This window comes from Lutra lutra, chromosome 1 (assembly GCF_902655055.1).
Source record: "Lutra lutra chromosome 1, mLutLut1.2, whole genome shotgun sequence".
Lineage (NCBI taxonomy): Eukaryota > Metazoa > Chordata > Mammalia > Carnivora > Mustelidae > Lutra > Lutra lutra.
Window position 1 is genome coordinate 15,593,675 of NC_062278.1, and position 20,370 is coordinate 15,614,044.

The window sequence follows — 20,370 nt, forward strand, 5'->3', positions numbered from 1 at the left end:
ACAGGTGCTGCCTACCTTTTGTAATGGCTTCTAAGCTCACACATGTTCTAAGACACACATGAAACTAAGTTTCACCTATTAATATTTTATCCTTACTAGTGCAAAGTATCCTAATATCTACTCTGCTCTATTAAATAAGTAAATAAATTCCAGTTGTGATCCACTCGATTTCAAGAACCACCAAGGGACCACCATCTCATGCATGGAAAACACAGTCCAGTGGCTAACTTCACACACTAGGTTCAAATTCCAGCTCTGCCACTACCTAGCTGTATGAGCTTCGGGCAAGCTGCTTTAACCTTGCCAGGTCTTGGTTTCCTCATCTGTAAAATAAGGATAACAAGAGCACCTCACTGGATTGTCATGAGGTTTATATGGACAATAAGGGTAAATGGTTTAGCATAGTACCTGGCCTATAGCAGATAAATACGAAATATCAGCTGTTCTTAATGATATTAATAATAACAAAAGCTTCATCCCCCTCAATCCCCTCTAGATCCCCTCCAATGTGCTCTCCCACATCAAAGTGATTTCTCCCTTACCAAAACCCAACGTTGTCTTCCAAATTTCTTATGATCAGTTCTAAATCCTTTAGCCTATCCTCCAGACCTGTAATAATCCAGCCTTATCTCAAGTTTTGTCTCTCTTGCTATTCTCTTGCCTCACCATCCCTTCTTCTTGCCCCAGGGAATCAAGCTCCTCTCCACCTCAGGGCCTTTGAACACACTGTGCCTGCAACCTGCACTTCTCCTACTCCTCAAATGGCTAACTCCCCACCTTTTAGGTCTCAGCTTAAACGTCAAATTCTTGTCTGACTTGTTTTCTGCCATAACTCAAGCACATAACATAACTGTACCTGATTCCATGCAGGAACTTGCTTCTGAATGAATGATTTCATATATTTACTACAAATCCAAAACTCAGAGCATCTACATTTTCTTCCAAACACACTGCAATCAGCTATTCTGGTATATATAGGAACAATGCCACTAAGCCCAGCACTCAGAGAAAAGTCCTTGGATACCAGCTTTCTCACAGTCAGGAGCAGCAAAAGAGAGCCCACCTCTGGGAGCCAGAAACATATCTGCAAGACAACTGGCCAAAGAAGAACAAGACTTGGCAACTATAAACAAAGCCAGTACAGCTGACTTGCATGAACAAAGACATCACGACCCTGGCCTCATCAATGTGGGGTACTACAGAAAGTTAATCTGAAAATCAATTTTCCTAATTCTGAAAACCACCTAAGAGGTCAGTAATCTATTTTTTCACCCAATAACATGATGACTAAAGACTGGCACACATCCTTCTAGCATCTGTCAGTGTGACCTTGTAACAATTCTCAAACCTAAAAGGTAAAATACACCACCACCCAAGGAACCTTCCAGATTTATAACTGTTAATTTATTAACACCAAACTTAGATTCTTACATTACACATGAATTTTTCTCTATTCCTGGAAATATACACTACTGTTATAATTCAAAATAAAGGTTTGTTGACCTTTGCAGCTTGCTGATTCATTCAGTAATGCTGATAAAGGATGAACAAGCATTTTAAAGCTTCCTGTACTTCGATTTAGAAATAACTTCTGCTCTCTGCTCAACATACACAATTCAAGTTTTAAAAGTCACCAGTTGATGTTTTTGCTTTCAAAATGATAAATAAACAAGATGCTATGGTTTCATCCCATTTTCATAATTTAAAAGATAACCTACTTTTAAAAAAACTTTTAAAAGCCTAAAGTGGTTATCTGATCATGGACCAAGTACGATGCTTCACAACAAAAATGCAGAAAGTAACTGTATGAGGATGAAGTTCCGTACATACAAGAGCTGGAATTTTGTTTCCCTCAAGTACCATAGAACTTTGGTTTCTTGTTTTTAATTATCAGTGTGGAAGGGCACACAAAATAACCAAGGAATCACTTACAAGGAAAAACAAAAACAAAAACTATCATCCAAACATCCTTTATCTTCACTGAACAATGACGAATGTCCTTTCTACAAGTGTATACCCGAGCTACCCAACAGATTTAGTGCCATGAAAACACAAGTAAAAGACAGTCTCTACATTCAAGAACATAACCTACAACATGTTCAAAATGAAAATGATGCCTTGGGACAAAAGCAATGACAATGATCGTTATAATCAATTTACACAGGAATGTGAACATTCCTAAAGGTATTTATTTGCAATAACTCTTCAAACAAAAACTACTTCCTAGTCAATTCTCATTTAACCATAATATTCAATGAATGAGAACGATGATTTCCAAAACAGTTGTTACCTGAGGGTGTGTGTGTGGGGGGGGGGGGGGTGATGTGGTTGGGCATCAGTTGGACATATGGACATATGGACATCCCATATGGCAAAATGGGCAACTGAGTTGGCCTTTATAGAAAAAACAATACTCTTCATCTGCATACATCTTCATCTAAGGAAGAATTCCTTAGAACCGCCCTCCACTTCTCTCCAGTGGCCATTTGTAATTTCTACCTCTTTCTCCTTATTGCTTCTGCCCACCACCAACTCCATCACACTGTATCAATGACCTTTACCTCACTCAGTTTCAGGTCAGGGTCTCCAAAGGCTCAGAAGACAGGAAACTTCCTCTTAGCACACCATCCTTCTCAGCTCCCTCCTAAGCTTCAAGCTCCCCCAAGCCAGTTTCTGTTACAATCTACCCAAGATACCTAGCATTTGAGTGTTCTTCTGCAGTTAGGTGCACCTTGTCTTCTACTGTTCAAGTAGATGGCAATGACCAAACAATATTGTGTGTGTACACCTTCAGTTCTTTGTCTTTCCTTTTGAAGCCTTTATATATTTATATATTAATGCATAAACAAATACATAAATAAGTTTGCTTTTAATGTAAGGTAGAGATGCCCACAGAAAAGTGTCTTTTTAAAAAGAAGGGCTTTTCTTATTACCATTTCCAATCTTGAAAGAAGCTTAATATCAAAAAGTCTGTGGGAAGACCTGTAACCCTGGGGCAAAGAATACATCATACATTAATTAAAAAAAAAAAAAAAGTCTGTGGGAATTTAAATCAGAGACAATAATTTAAGTCTACATTCTTTCCTATATTCTCAGAGCTGAGTCATCTGCCAGGAAGAGCCAGGAAGAGTAACTCAGTTTCCAAGAATTGCTATTTTCTTTATGTTTTTGCAGATCTTAAACATCATACTTGCTTAAACATATCTGATAACCTCATTTTCTAAATCTATTCCTCTTATGAAAAAATCCTAAGTATGAATAGATGAGATATATAAATGTGTAGATCAAAAAAAAACTGAGTGAAAATAGAAAACAAAACAAAAATTTGAGTAAGTAGCAGAAGACCTTATAAAAGCTCCAAAACATGGATGTTGTTTTTAGAGGACTTTTACAATAACAAATGGGAAAATGACCTGGAAATCGATGTTAACTATGTGACTAAAGATGCCACAGCTTTTTTAAGCCACTGAGCCACCCAGGCACCCCTGCCACAGCTTTTTTAAAATGAGATGTGGAGAATGGAGAAGGTGAGCAAATCACTAAAATTTTTGCAGCTCGTGGTTCAATCCCTGCTTCCACAAAGGGAAAGTTGGACTTTTCTCCACTTATTCTTCCTCATATTAAAAATTATGCATTTAATCATGGATCTTTTATTGTATTTACTTGGTCTAATTCCATATCTGAAGTGATAGAGCTAAAGTTAAACATAGAGGGGAGACATCTGAACAGTTAGAGAAGTGTGAAGACCCCCACAGACTCACCAACTAAGAGGTCAGAAACAAAAGGTTTTTTACTTCCCAAGTCAACAAATTCAACTTTGATAATTCTGGATAGTACATTTAAAATAGCTTGGAAAGGAATAAAGGAAGAAAAAAAGGATTAACATAGGAAACCTGAGCTCGAGAACCAAAACAAGAATAACAGACTCCACAATTATACCTTTTTAACTGAAAAGAATTTAAGAAAACAAAGCAGTCTTTTATTTGCTTATTTGGGGGCTACTTGATCCTTAATAAGACTGTTATATCTCAAGTGAAATAGATCATCTTATGAAAATATGAACTAGCAATTAGAATTGGCCCACACCAATAAAGCTAATTTACTGAAAACATTCTTTATCATGTACTTGTCAGTCACTACTTTCTGTACCAACATTGAGGTATGATTTACATAGAACTGCAATATTTAAAGTGTACGGTTCAGTGAGTTTTGACACGTGCATATGGGCATGAAACTACCACCAATAAAGATAAGAAATTTTTTAAAAAAAGATTAATTTCATCATCATCAAATTCCATATGCCCCATTCTGCTCTCTCCTTCCCAGTCCTCTTAGCTCCAGGTAACAAAAGATTTGATTGCACTGCAGATTAGCATGCATTTTCTATGATTTTTATATAAATAGAATCACACATTATGTCCTCTGCTTCAGGTTTCTTTCATTCAGCTTAGTGACATTCATACTGCATACATCAGATGTTTCTAACTGTATCACTCTTTGTTTATCTAGTTAACTACTGATGGACTAGTCTAACAAAAATGGATGTAACTGCATTGCTTCCAGTTTGGGACTACTGTAATAAAGCTTCTGTGAACGTCCAGATGGACATATACTTCATTTCTCTTGGGTAAATAAATACCTTAGGAGTAGAAGAGCTGAGTGATATGGTAGGTTTATGTTTAACTTTTCAGAAATTGCTGAGCAGTTTTCCAAAGCAAGTATATCATTTTGAACTGCTCCCAGCAGTGCACAAGTCCAGTTGCTCCACATTCTCAGCAATCCTTGGTATTCAGTTTTTTTAATCTTAGCTACCCTAATAAATGTACCGTGGTATCTCAGTGTGGTTTTAATTTGCCTTTCCTGATGGCCACTGATGTTGAGCATCTTTTTATGTGCTTATTGGCCATTTGTCTATCTCCTTTTGTGAAAATCTGTTCAATTTATCTGCTCATGTTTAGTGGGCTGTTTTCTTACTGAACTGTTAAAGCCAGCAGAATTTTTATTAGGATTGCAGTGACTCTATATACCAATATGGGGAGAACCAAAATCTAAATGGAGTCTTCTCATGTACAAACATGGCAAATCTCCCCATTTACTTAGACCTTCTTTCAGCATTATTCCAGTGTTTTCAGTAAATAGGTCTTGCATATCTTTTGTTATAGTTACTCCTAACTAGTTTATGGGGCTTCTTTGTAGTTACTATAAATGAATCTGTTTATTAAACTTCATTTTCTGGTTTTCTGCTGCTACACTATAAACATAAAATCAGTTTTTTAAATATTGACCTTGAATTCTGCAATCCTACTTAATTCACGTATCAGGTCTTAACAGTTGCTTTGAAGATTCCTTACGAGTCTCTATGTACCATAATCATGTCATCTGCAAACAGAGACAGTTTTACTTCTTTCTCATCTTTATAGTTATTCTTCTTCCCTTACTGCAATGACTGAAGAGTGACAGCGCTGAGAGCTGGCATTCTTGCCTTATTCCCTTATAAGGTAAGTTTTTGATAATTCACCATTAAATATTATGTTAACTGTAAGTTTTCTAAGATGAGCAACTGATTGGCAGAAAAGGAGGTGTGGTAGTTACTATCCCAGTTAACTTCAGGCTCATATAAGAAACTCAAAGCGGGGGGGGGGGGGGGGGATGCAAAGAGTGAAAATTCCCCAAAATTCCCCAGAAGAGTGAAATTCCCAAACTCACTCAGCCTCCTCTAAGGGCACCCTTCATTCCTACACCACTTTCTAAGTATTCACCCAAGACATCCAAGGATCCCAAAATCAGGGGCTGTAGATAAGAAGGGCACCGAGTGGTTATCAGAGGGCACACCCAAGACTGAAAGACTCTGTCAGAACCATACAAACATAGCGCCTTTCTGCTCTAGAGATCACTAGGGTGGACAGAATAGAAGAGCATTCTGTAGTTCGATGACAAACCCTGGCAGCTGGGCAAGGTACTTTACATCTCCTGTCCTGTACATTTACAGCATTCCCTTTATTTTTAGGTAAAGTAGGGACAAGATTACTACTTTCTATTGGGAGGATCAAATAAAATAATACACATAATGTTTTTAGAACAGTGCCTGGCACATAATGACTGCCCAATAATTACTAATTAATTATATGTTAGCTATTATTTGATTAAATGTTAGTTATTATTTGAATCTGATGCTAGAAAGGTTTTTTGAGTGGCATAAGGAGACACTGGAACTCTAGTTAAAGAAGTGTAACAGCATACTAACTTAGCTTTCCAGGGCCCCTGCATGAGAATATGGACACTTAACCGGTTTTCAACGTTCAGAATGACAAATAGCGGAACACTTAATTATGGTTATAAAATGGGATATAGACATTGTTAATCTTGACAAAATGAAAGTAATATGAACAGGCTGGGAGATGGAATCAGAAAGAACTGAAAGGAAAACTAGTATTTATATACGAATTACAATGTTGAGTCAAAAGATACGTCAAAAAAAAAAAAAAAGGTACTTCCTTAGATGAGTGAGACCAAATTAAAAAATAAAACAAATTCTGGGGTTGTAGAGGTGACCAAGAACAGAAATGAAATAATAGATTATAAATATAGGTGGGGTGATGGTGGAAGCAACAAAATTAATATCCAGAGTAAAAGAAGTCAACAGATAATATATTAGGTTCATAAACTGAGGTCTAAAGGTCTTAGAGATACACAGGTAACTACCAAAAAAAATGCACAGCGGAAATTGGTAAAGATGAATATTATCCACAAAGCAGAATTAGGGGTGGGATGGGGTACAACAGATAGGGTTGCTTCATGATAAATCTTTCCATATTTTTTAAACCAAAAACATGTAATACTTTGACTAAGAACATAAACTTAAAAGATATTTAAATAGTAAACAAAAATATTAAAACATAGTTAAGTCTAAATTGTTGATAACTTGGTTGTGAGACTTAAATTTTTTGAAGATTTTCCAAATAGAAAAGAAATCTGACAAAGAGGAAAATCAACCTTTAATTAACATTTTACATTATTCTGACTAAACTAGGAGGTGGGAGGGTAAGGAAATATAGCAAGATTTCTTACTTGGGAACAATGTTATACATATGGTTTAATATTTTATACTGATAGCAATACCAACTGAAACAGATTCTTTAAAAATCTTCTAAAGAAATGAACTGTTGAACTGCCAAACCACTAGAGCCTTACAAAATCTGATGAAACTTATTTCCACCAAGAAAACTACTCACATAATAAAATTTTGCATTTACTTTTAGTTGAACTGATAAATGAAATCAAGAGCAGTTGCTTTGAGAAGATGAGTAAAACTGACAAGTTTCTACAGTCTCACCAAGGAAAAAAGATGAATACAGAGAATTCCCATTATCACACAGAGCATACTATAATGGCTCTTCTCCCAATGCCCTTCCATCTACAATAAAATTCTCTACTCCCCTTCACAGAAGTCCTCAAAAGAGCCATTTACATCTTCCCTATTTTCACTTCCCTCTCTTCCCAATTTCACTTGAGCCCACTAAAACCAGGCCTTTCCCCCTCCGTTCCATGGAAACCACTGCTAAATGGCAAATTTTCAGTCTTCTTATACAGCATCTCAGCAACATTCAACAGGTTGATCATTCTCTCCCTGAATTCCTTTCTTCGCTTGGCTTCCAGTATACACAATCCTGATTTCCTACCTTGCTGGCAGCCACCTATCAATTTTCACTGATGGATTGTCCTCCTCTTCCAAATCTCTAAACCTGGGGAGCCCAGGGCTTAGTCCTCAGGTATCTCCTCTTCTTTGCACACATTTCCTAGGTGAACTCATTCAGACCCAAAGTAACAATAGGATCACTCATGGACTTAATGGTATACTCTCATAATTATATTTGGTCTAATCTCAACAGCTCTCTTGAACTTCATACTCATGTACCTAACTGCATACTCAAATTACTACTTGTATATCTAACAGGCATTGTACATTTAACAGCTCCAGAAATCTTGATTCCCCCACCTCTAGTTAGAATGTATGTCAAGATATTTACAATGTTTACATTTAGGCAATTTTTGTTTCTGCATTCAAATTCTTAACTATAAATACATGATACTTTATTACCAGAAAAATGAATGGATAAAGAAGATGTGGTTCATATTTACAATGGAATATTACTCAGTCTTCAGAAAAGATGAGTATCTACCATTTACACTGACAAGGATGGAACTGGAGGGTATTATGCTAAGTGAAATAAGTCAATCAGAGAAAGAGAGTTATCATATGGTTTCACTCATATGTGGAACACAAGGAATAGTGCAAAGGACAACAGGGGAAGGGAGGGAACACTGAAGGAGAAGAAATGAGACAGAGACAAACCATATGAGACTCTTTACTCGGGAAACAAACTGAGGGCTATGGAGGTAGGTGGGGAGGATGCGGTAACCTGGTGATGGGCAACAAGAAGGGCACATGATGTGATAAGCACTGGGTATTACACGCAACTTATGAATCACTGAATATCATATCAAAAACTAATGATGTACTGTATGTTGGTTATTGAATTTAAATTAAAAAAAATATTAAAATAGACAACTATAAACAAAGCAATGTAGTTCATTTAAAAATGCAGTTGACATTTATTTCATTTGTCTTGAAGGCTCCCAAAGAGGCAATTCCAAAGAATGCCAAATATTTTTTCCTCCTTTATAATGGATATTTCCTCCAGTCATCAGTGGTACTGGTTTGTTACTATGTGTGAAATTCATGGGCAACTCTACAATACAGGAGCCTCCACTGGTATCGTCACAGTAATTACGAAAGAATAAAGGAAACTATATAGGTCTCTAAAATAAAGGATGATTTAATGTGGAAAAAGAGAACTTTGTACAGAAAATAAGGAGGAAGGATGCATCAAGTCAGGTGTAGCTATTTAAACAAGGGCAAATGTGCATCCATTAGACTTCAGTAGGTAGCTCCTAACCTATTTTGTCTCACAAAGGCCTTTAAAAGGGATAAAGAAATAAACAAACACACAGAATTATGAAACGCTGAAGAAAAGTCAGTTTAGATTATTTTAACACTGCCAGCAGAATAACACTGGAAAAGAACAGCAGTACTAAAATACAATTAGAGCTTTGCTGGTATTACCCACCAGGTGTGTGCTCTTCTGTGAGCTACCTGACTTCATGCTTCAGGTTTCCCATAAGAAAAACACTTACTCTAAGGATCGAAGGGTTTGGTGCATTTAATAGCACAGTGTTTGGCACAGGATCACTATTATTTTATCATTATTACTGCCATCATTATGCAAGTGACCAACAGAAAACTGTATTTTAAAAGGTTCTGCAAACCCAAGAATTAAGTTACAAAAGGCGGAGACCCCTGTATCTTGGAAGAATAAAAATTTAGTAAACTTAAGATCTCAAGAAGGTAAAAAGAAATCTTTAAAACTGGAAAGTCTGCTCAAGATAATTGCCAGTTGCACAGAACTAAAGCATTTCTAATTAAAAGAACACATTCATCCAGTATGACCTGCTTCCCCACTTCTGTTACAGATGCAGAAACTGAAACCCTGAGGGGGTCAGTAACTTAAAGGCTGTAGAGGTCTTCTACCCTCACATCCAAATAGTACATTCCAATTCACATGCATGACCTAAGTGACACACGTGTGCAGGTTTTCTTGGGGTGGTGGGGGACAGGGTGGGTGAAAGTGAAAAGGGATGGAAGAATAAGGAAGAGAGGGAAATGCCTCAAGTATCCTGTGTGTGATGAGAACAGTGTTAGACTAAAAGGGCATTCAAGAAATAGCAAATTTCCCTTTATTATTCAATACTGATTAATTAATTTCTGATTAACACTTCTTAGGGGGCACCAAGGTGGCTCAGTGGGTTAAGCATCTGCCTTTGCCTCAGGTCATAACCCCGGGGTCCTGGATCTAGCCTCAAGTTAGGCTCCCTGCTCAGTGGGGAGTCTGCTTCTCCCTCTCCTTCTCCTTCTGTGCTCTCCCTAATAATTAAATAAAATCTTAAAAAAAAAAAAAAACCACTTCTTGGATTACATAAACAATCTCATATATCATTAAAAGGAATCTGACATTAAACTATGCTGAACTAAAGTCAAAAGTCTATAGTTATACTCAACTATATATGGAAAATTCAAGGACAGAATGCTATGAGGTATTTCACTAAAAGTTACTTTTCATACAGAGTATTAAGTGTTTATGTCCTACAGTCAAATGAAATACTATAAATTCTTCATATGTCATTTTGTTTTCAAACTATAAAAAGCATAACCATGATCCAAATTATTCACTTCTGATTGCATAGAGGAAGTCAAAGTCCCAAAGCTAGATCAAGGTCAGAATGACTCTGTAGATCTAACAGTTAACACATATAGTACGTAAAGTAACTTGGCGGTGGGGGGGGGGGGGGGACAACAACAAAAAAAAGTGCCTGCAAATTCCCAACCCTTCCTTAAACATCATCTTATTCCAACTCATAATAAATGTGAGTTAAAGAAAAAAAAAGGGTTTTAAAAAGTTATCAATTTTAATTAAATAAGGCAGCAATTATAGGGGAACAATTAGAATATTACATGAATCACAGATCTGAAATTTTTTTTAATTAAGTAAGGGTATGAAATTGAAATGCTTTATTTAAAAATAACCTGATCCACTAATCCCTGACAGTCACCATAGTGCTACAGTATCTCAATACATTAACTTGGAAGTCAAAATTACCATTTCTAAACAGGGATATCCACGCTGTAGACTTTCCACCTAAACCCTCATAGCCACTTCCCCGAATACAATAATTATAAGATTTTGTCAAATAAGTAAATATGAGGCCTATAAAAAAAAAGCTGAAATATTTCTCAGTGCAAATATTATTTAAGGAACACTAAGTAGATAAATATTATTGCTTTTTACCTAAGATAATTATTTTGGCAGTATATATAGTCTTTCTAAATTCTCTCTAAAAAATTAATACCATTTCGGGGCGCCTGGGTGGCTCAGTGGGTTAAGCCGCTGCCTTCGGCTCAGGTCATGATCCCAGGTCCTGGGTTCGAGCCCCACATCGGGCTTTCTGCTCGGCAGGGAGCCTGCTTCCTCCTCTCTCTCTGCCTGCCTCTCTGCCTACTTGTGACTTCTCTCTGTCAAATAAATAAATAAAATCTTTAAAAAAAAAAAATTAATACCATTTCAAAACACTAACCATCTGTATCACAGCCTCTTAGTTATTATTAAATAGGAAAAACTATTAGCAATTAGCTTCTACTTTGTGAATTTACAATGCTATTTGTGTACTTATTTATTTGCCTTTCACATACCATGAAGAACACTATATAAACCTAAAGTGGCCTTATTCATGAAGTCCCAAAAGAATAACTAATGAACTGACCACAGGCTCACCTTACCCCCTACTAGGGGAATGTGTGTGTAGAGGGAACAAGATGCTCCTGTTTGTAATTCAAGAGTTTGGGTTCCAAAGAATCCTGCCCATCCAAGTGGGCATTCTTTTGAATCAACCATTCTATTCAAGCCACTCTAGCCTCACCACTCAGGAGAGCCACAGATATCACAGGAGAACATGCCCTGCAGATTAAGAGAGACAGAGATTCTCTTGGTATAGATACAATCAGAAACTACAAAATTTAATTGTATATTCTCCTTTCCCCCTTAAGAAATGACAGAGAACTTTAGAACTGTTGGGAGTATTGAAAGAAATAATTTAGATTACTTCCATAGGGGTTTTTTTCTCTTTTTTCTTTTTTTTTCTTGTAAAATGGGCATTTTGTTTTCAATTTTTAAATAAAATTTATTTAATCTGATTGCAAAGGTTAAGACTTGACCATGGTAGGAAATATAAGATGATAAAGGGAGGGGGGAGTGACCTAAAATTCCAAATCCAGAGACAACCACATTTTCTTTTACTATTCAGAAGTATGTGTCTGCAACCATAAGAGACTCTTAATCTCACAAAACAAACTGAGGGTTTGGGGGTGGGTAGGGAGAAGGTTGGTGGCGTTATGGACATTGGGGAAGGTATGTGCTATGGTGAGTGCTGTGAAGTGTGTAAACCTGGAGATTCACAAACCTTTACCCCTGGGGCTAATAATACATTATATGTTTATTAAAAATTTTAAAAAAGAAATATATAATATCCAAAATATATAAGTAATTTCTACAACTCAATAGCAAAAATAAAATAATAAATTTAAAAAAAAAAGAAGTATGTGTCTGTTTGTAGTGATGGGTTAAGTAGCAGGCAAGGATGGTACCACTGATCACCCAATACCATTCATCACCTCATTTTCTTTTTTTTTTTTTTAAGATTTTATTTATTGATTTGACAGAGATCACAAGTAGACAGAGAGGCAGGCAGAGAGAGAGAGAGAGAGAGGGAAGCAGGCTCCCTGCTGAGCAGAGAGCCCGATGCGGGACCCGATCCCAGGACCCTGAGATCATGACCTGAGCCGAAGGCAGCGGCTTAACCCACTGAGCCACCCAGGCGCTCCCAATCACCTCATTTTCTAACCAAACTCTGATTATGTTCACAAATCTACTTTCTCCCTGAGGCTATGTGTTCTGGGGAAGCAGGTCCCAGTACCAACTAAGACGAATGATGACCCATTTAAGCTAATCGTGATGGTCTCATTTCCCTTGATATTGACTCATTTAGGTATGGGCTTATGTAAAACGCTGGCCCATGAACAGAGAGAAGGTCAGGATGGCATCTATTATAAGGCTTTTCGGACAGGTTTTACTTAAGAGACATCCTGTGGGGGGGGAAAAAATAGTCCTCTCCCAAGGAACTTAGTCACTGACTTACGAAACTTGAACTTATAGCAGCCAGCCTGCAACCATAATAGGAACTAACCAAGAACAAAACAAAGATACACACTGCATCTTCAACCTTTTCCTACTGACATTTTTTTTAAATTCATACATACACAAACACACACCCTTCCTGACCCAACTTCCCCCCACTAAAATCCCTCTTCTCTACTCTTCTTCAATGCTAAACTTCTCAAAAGAGATGTCAAAACAGTTTCCTCTGTTCAACTATGCATCCATCATTGACATTCCTAAGGCTTTCCTGATTTCTTAAAACTTAGGTTCCTACATTCTATGGCTCCCAGGCACATTCTACATGTTGCTACTACGGAAAGTAATACATGCTATAGTAATGGTTTGTCTACTAGACAATAATTTGTTAAGAAGTTCTATACTACCAATATCTATAGAAGTTCCTGGCATAAAAAGGCATAAATATTTGTTTCCTTAGTCAAACATAAACCCAATACCTAATACAAAGGCATACCGCAAATGCTGAAATGAATTTACCAACCCTACTACTTATACACAACAAAAGCTGATTATGTGTTTGTGTTTAAGTTTGGGGAGAGGAGTACCATGCACAGAAAGATAAGAGACCAAAGTGCCTTGAAACTTACAATCACAATTATTCTTTACTCTCCAGAGATAAGAAAGCTGCTCAAAGTTAGCAGAGTACAGGAACAGGGCAAGGGCCTGAGAAGCAAATGCAGGAAAGCAAATCTCTGAGTTCCCCTGCGGCCAACCTGCTCCAGAGAGGAAAAGGTGTCCCAGCCCTCCTGGGGTCTGGAACAGACAACAAACCAGGCCAATGACAACAGACATGCCAGGAGGGGCAAAACACATTTTTTAAAAACCCAAAGAACTATATCGAGAGTTTGAACAGAACTTGTGACAACCCTTTACCACAAAGAGACCATTAAATAGGCCAAGTTAGAGTAGCTACAGACTCATCCCTATCATTTCCTTTGATTTCTCTAGATAAAGGCTGGGAATGAAAGTATGTAACCCTATCAGGCTAAGCAAAATGCTTTTCTACTTCAAAAGTCTTCCACTAATGTGGAAAAAATGATTTAAAAAGTCAGTGAATATTTTCATTCACCTTCTAATTAAGTGATAAATCTATCTGTAGGAGAACCCTGAACCATGCTGGGAATACGCCTCAGAAAAATTGAATAAATAAGGAAATGTTAGGTTCTTTGAAAATGAAAAGTGTCTTGGGCCAAGATATGATAACCACTTTACATTTCTGAAAAATAATATTTAAGTGAAAAATACACACTAATGAAATCACTGATCTTACTGAAAACCACTTACTCTAAAATGACAACCTAATAATTATAACCTCATAAATTTATTCAAAGACTAATAAATCTTTTATAGACATATTTTATAACAAACTCTCTGATGGATAATTTCCTTCACTGATACAGCTGACTTCCAAAAGATGGTGGCACACCTTAAAGGAGGAATAAGGCATTAGGCATAGGAAGACACCAGTAAATAGGAAGCTGAGTGGGTGCATATCACCATTTCTTCAACAGGACCCTAACAGTTCACCTCTGAGGCCAAAACCCACTTCCCCCTTGGAATCCTGGAGGCAGGCAAGTCAGTAAAAAGATCAATGCGAAAAAAAGGCAGGAGAGAGGGGCAAAACATTTCCCTCACCACACTATTTAGTCTGTTACCATGCAGGTGGGATACTGTCAATGTCAACTGTCAACTCCATTATATGAAACACTTTTAAGTATAATTCCATGTTAATGGGAAATGGGGAAATGGATTATAACTGTCTACTGAAACTCTGATCCAATCTAAGTAACAAAAAAAGTGAAAATAACTTCATCAGATAGAAGCTGGGAATAACTTAATTACAAAAATATTCTTTTGAATACTTCCTAAGTTTCCATAGCATTAAGAAAATTATTTAGTTTTTAAAAGAACATGATTTACACATAGGTTCAACTGCATTAACGTAACATTTTCTAAACTGTGCCAGTGCTGAGAAAGGAACCAGCAGCCTGCCAACTTCACAGCATGCCCACTGTGCTCCTACAACAGTCATTAACAACCAAGATCCTGTCAACTCCTATTTCTTCCTTATGTTTGCTTTGGGGCAATTTTTATTACCCCATTAATATTCTCTAAACTGTCCCTGATCCTAAATACAACAAAGAATCTGTTCTAAAGGAGTGAGGATATGATGGAAAAGTATTAGATACATAAGAGGTCTAACATCTGGACAATCCAAATTACATTTTGCTCAATTCAATTCTAAGTCAATTACAAGATAAAAAAGAAGTCACAAGATGAATTTTCTTTCTGTCCCAGGAGATGAACCAAAAGAATGACTTAAATTCAGCAGCTTCCCTCTATACTCCTATAAATAATGAAAACAGAAAGCAAAATTTTAAATGATCAAAAGTTTCAACTTACACATTTAACATAACTTAAGAGGTACAGCACATGTTCTCACCTTCACTCTTTCAAAAATTCCCAAGTTTGGGGGCGCCTGGGTGGCTCAGTGGTTTGAAGCCTCTGCCTTCAGCTCAGGTCATGATCCCAGGGTACTGGGATGGAGCCCCGCGTCGGGCTCTCTGAGGGAGCCTGCTTCCCTTCCCCTCTCTCTGCCTGCCTCTCTGCCTACTTGTGATCTTTGTCTGTTAAATAAATAAATTTAAAAAAAAAAAAATTCCCAAGTTTGAAAACCACAGGACTAAAAGGAATCCATACCATACCACCACTGCAGCAACCAACCAAAAGTCTGCAACACACACAGCCAAGGCACATTCAATGTTCCATGGGAGATAAAACAGAAGATAGGTATCTTCAACATCAAGAAACTCACATTCTGGGGCACCTGGCTGGCTCTGGTGGAAGAACGCATGACTCTTGATTTCATGTTGAGTTCAAGCCCCACGTTGGATGTCGAGATTATATACATACATAAATACGTAAATAAATTAAAAGAAACTCACACTCTAGCCTAAAGGATGGTTAGAATGCTTGACACAACCTTTCTGAATGACCTACAGGTGCAAGAAGCCATATGATAAACATATCCACTGTTTCTTATGGCTAATTTTTCTATCTTGGCATAGCATGTCATTTCAGGAAAATAGAATACTTAGAAGTAACTGGCAGGTATATTTACATTCCAAATGTTCCCCAAAAACTGGTCGGGAGTAAGAATTAAGAAATGAGTCTGCCCTGATATTAATAAGCAAGGAGGGAGTGAACAGGTTACTAAACCTGCCAGACCAGAGTCCTCAACTATTACATACAGAATTGACTAGATGCAGAATGGAAAGTGTTTTTATTTCTTCAAAAGCCAACTCCAACTAACTGGTGATGACCACCTGCAGGCCTTTGCTGAGATGGTTAGATCCTTTTAGAAAAAAGCCACATCCTGTGTTTCCTGCCATCAGAAGTTGGGTGTTTGAGTTCCTGCTACTGACTTAACATCAGAATGTTCACTGAGGCTGTTTTTCCAGTAGTAGCAATGTGTTGCACATCCACATGCTCTCTTCAGTCTTCCTGATGATCAATGGTTGCAATTCAGTTCAAAGAGACTACAAACTGTGGCTGTGTAACAGAGCGCTTCCCTGATTGTGAACAGATAGTAACACCTCACATGTATTAAGATGGAGCCAACACTTAACACATATTAATGCATTTATTGTCCAAAGAGTCTCTAGGATATACGTTCTATCACCATCATCATCCCCATTTTGAAGATGAGAAAGGGAGGCACAACGAGGTGAAGCAGCTTGCCCAAGGCTTCAAAGCAGGTAACTACGAGAGCCAGAACGTGATCCGGGGCAGTCTGGCTCCAGATCTCCCACTTTGACCAACTTTGCTTACTGCTTCTCTGTCAGCTGCATGCTGACTGAACCTACAACTTCAGTTTTGTTAATGCTATCCATGAGTAAGCCAGAAGTCTGGGTTTCACGGTGGCATAAGTCTATTTCATCTGCACTTCTGAAATGTTTAATCTCTTCAAGGGGCCTGGATTCTGGAAGAGTGCTCAGCTTACCCATACCTTCGGTTTGGGTAGATTATTGGGCATATTTTTTTTTAAATCGAAAGTTTCATAAGTCATCTATTCCACCACATAAAACAAACCCTCCGGGACGCCTGGGTAGCTCAGTCAGTTAAGTGTCTGCCTTCAGTTCAGGTCACGATCCCAGGGTCCTGAAATCAAGTCCCATATGCGGCTCCTTGCTCAGCCAGGAGCTTGCTTCACACCTCTGCCTGTTCTGCCTGCACCTCTCCGTCCTTCTGCTCTCTGACAAATACATAAATAAGATATTTAAAATAAATAAGTAAATAGATACATAAATAAACAAATACAACCCTCCATTTAACAGAACCCTCAAGAAATGCAAGTTTTCCGATTAAAGCAATGCTCCCATTAACAGAACATTAGAAAATTGTTAGTAGCTGATTCGTAACACCTAAGTCTTAGAGAGATCTATACAGTGAAGAGAACTTCTGACAACTGGTCATTTTAAATAACTTCGCAATCATTATTCTAAACATTTTTTCTCACAATACAGGAGTGTAGAAGGCACATGACCTACAAGATTTAACTGTATCTTAGCATACTCAGAAATTGATTTTCTAAATACACACATTCTCCTAATGGGGGGAAATTCCACTTCCCAAGTGATTTACTGAATATGTGGTCTTTTTTTTTTTTTTTAAGATTTTGTTTAATTATTTGACAGAGAGAGAGAACACAAGCAGGGGGAATGGGAGAAGGAGAGGCAGGCTTCCTGCTGAGCAGGGAGCCTGATGTGGGGCTTAAGCCCCAGGACCCTGGATCAAGACCTGAGCCTAAGACAGATGCTTAAAAACTGAGCCCTCCAGACACCCCTGAATATGTAGTCTTATTAATCGTTACTAAAACAGATGTAAACTTGGCCCCCCAAAAATGACTTCAAGGAGTAACAGAACAAAATAACTTTTAAAAGAATTTGTTATATCCAAGTCATAATCCAATGTATAAATTATCTTTAGGTGCTCCCACTGCACCCTTTCCATATTACTACACTTCAGATCGCATATATTTAACAAACCAACCAGCTGGCTTGTTTCCAAATGCAAAATACATGGTATCATACGTAAAGAGCAACTCTGAATTTTTTTATTTCCATTCCGGATATCAACAATGTAATAAATTTACATTCAAGCTTCAAATCTTTAAAGTACAGCATAAAAAAGAATAAAACTACAAATGCAATAAATATTAAATGAATATTAAGAGTATTCGGAAAGAATGGTAGCTCTTAAGAGGAAATCAGAAGTTTGAAAAAATACTCCAGTTGCAGAAAGAATGATATTGGCTGTGGTTAACAAATTCTTTATGTTCCCCAACAGTAAAAGAGGAGCCCGTACCCACATTTTATAACATGTATGTACTCCTATTTATCTGTATCTTGAAGCTTTCTTGTTTTACATAAAATTGAAATTTTAAAATCAAAGTTTATTATTTTCTTCCAAATGAATCATCTGGCACTTCACCCTGAAGATCCTAATACTTATTTTTAAAAATTCATGTTTTCTAATCTCCTATAGTCTCAAACTTAGAGCAACAAAATTAACCACTTTTCCATTTACAAATGTTTTAAAGTGAACTACCATCAGTAAGAATTAGTCATTCTTTTGACCACAGGTAAGGGCCAGTCCCTGCCCCCGTCCCCAACTTCCACATTTTCCATTCCTAAACTTTGTTAATAAGGGGGCTGTCTGGTGAGCTTGGGTCATTTTTAAAGCAAGAAGTAATGAACTAAGATGTAAATACACTCTAGCACCATAACCAAGAGAATGAAAATCTGTATATATATGGTTTACTTTTCATTAGACAGCTCCTTCTAGACTTGACCCAATGTGACCTGCCAATTCTATTCATACTCTCCCTTACCCTTGTCTCTCCACCAGAAATTACTACTGTATGCATGAAGAGCCAAGGGCCATGAAAACCAAGAGGAAGTGTCCTGTGTTCTCATAAAGAAGTTTTTATGAAGAACAAATTTAGTTCACTTTTGAAATGTATAAACCACATAACAACAAAACCACAAGAGGGAAACAAAAAACTAAGTACAGTAATGGTAGTAAATATTTTTATGACAATCCTATTATTAGGTTACCCCTAGCTGTAAATTTCTCGCTCAGTTTTAGCTCTCTCCAGCACAAATTCATTCTCAGGCAGTAGGTCATGAGGCCGCTCTGTGTTTAAACACAACCTCAGCACCACTTGGCTACTTCCTAAGACTGCTGTTGCTCTTCACCCAGTCATTACCTGTATCAAAACAGACAACCCTGGCTGGGTCCACTTCAGCCCTCTGAAGCAACCCCTCTTGAGCACTCCTTGGCCTTTTATGGTGGAGGCATGTGATGAGCATATCTGCACCAGCTGTTCTTAATTACCTCTCAGGCTGGGGTGAATGACTCAGCAACCCAACTTTTTTAAGGAGTCATCATCCTACCTTGTTATCCAACCAACATACTGAACAATGGTAAACCACCAGGCCCAGCCATATTAAACAACAATAACACACCATGCAATGCAGTCACTAAACCAAAGCCATCCCACTCCAAGCTGACTCACCAAGAGTCCTTTTCTCCCCAGGCTTCTTTAGCCAAAGACAGAAGTGGCAAGTGCCTTCAAGCCCAACCCAGCCCAGCCCTTGCACCACTACCCAAGACCAGGAAGAAGCCAGCTTGCCCACCTCTTTCCATTTCTCTGCTTGACCATGTGAAGCGCTCAAGTGCTCTGTCACCAACACGTCCGGTGTGTCCCCCCCTTATCTTTCTGGACGGCTCTAAACGCAAAGCCTCCAGATATAAGGAGCATTAAAGTATATGAACAAAGACCCAGTAGTGGCATCCACCCTGGGTAACAGTCCCAACACTGATACGGTTCTCCAAATAGATAAGCATCCCTACAAAACAGCCTTTGTTCCTTCAAGCATCGCACAGGAGCTTGTTCTCCCCCACACGCCTTTCACAATTACTACTACACTATACCTTAATCAGCCCAAGTTTCACGCAGAAGGCTCGCTGCACAAAGGCATTCCGCACAATACTACTCAGTGACATAAACCCGCCGCGCAAGAATGAGAAAGCAGTGGCACTCGTGTTCCCTTAGACAAGCACAAAGCTGGTGCCTCGGCGGCAATCAGCACCCACCCTCACCACACTGTGGGAATCTTAATTACAACGTGTGGGCAAAACTCCAACAAAGGGAGCTCTGCGATGTCCGGTCCTCCAATCCCATCTTGGCTCAACCCAGCCCCGCAAGGTGGCATTTCTGCTCCAGCCACGACCTCGGCCATTCTTAACGTGACTCCACGCGCCGCAGACACCCAGGCCGGGCAGACCGGACGCAGGCAGCTCGCGGGACGCGTCTGCTGCTGAGCGCGGTGGGAGGGGGCGGGAGGACAACACGGAGCCGGGGCCGGCCGCGCGGGCGGTGCTGATGTGTCACACGGTCCCGGAGGGCCGGGCTCGGACCCCGGCGACGGAGAGGGGGCGGGGGGACCGGGCGCCCCGC

General features: G+C 38.5%; 1 protein-coding gene across 1 annotated transcript in view; it reads right to left on the reverse strand.

Annotated features, from left to right (window-relative positions):
- The window catches only part of BACH1 (BTB domain and CNC homolog 1), a 42,266-nt gene extending 22,456 nt beyond the window's left edge, over window positions 1-19,810 (reverse strand). The window contains 1 exon segment of the mRNA XM_047721228.1: window positions 19,547-19,810. The gene's annotated coding sequence lies outside the window, so the exon portion shown is untranslated.
- Window positions 19,811-20,370: the final 560 nt, after the last annotated feature.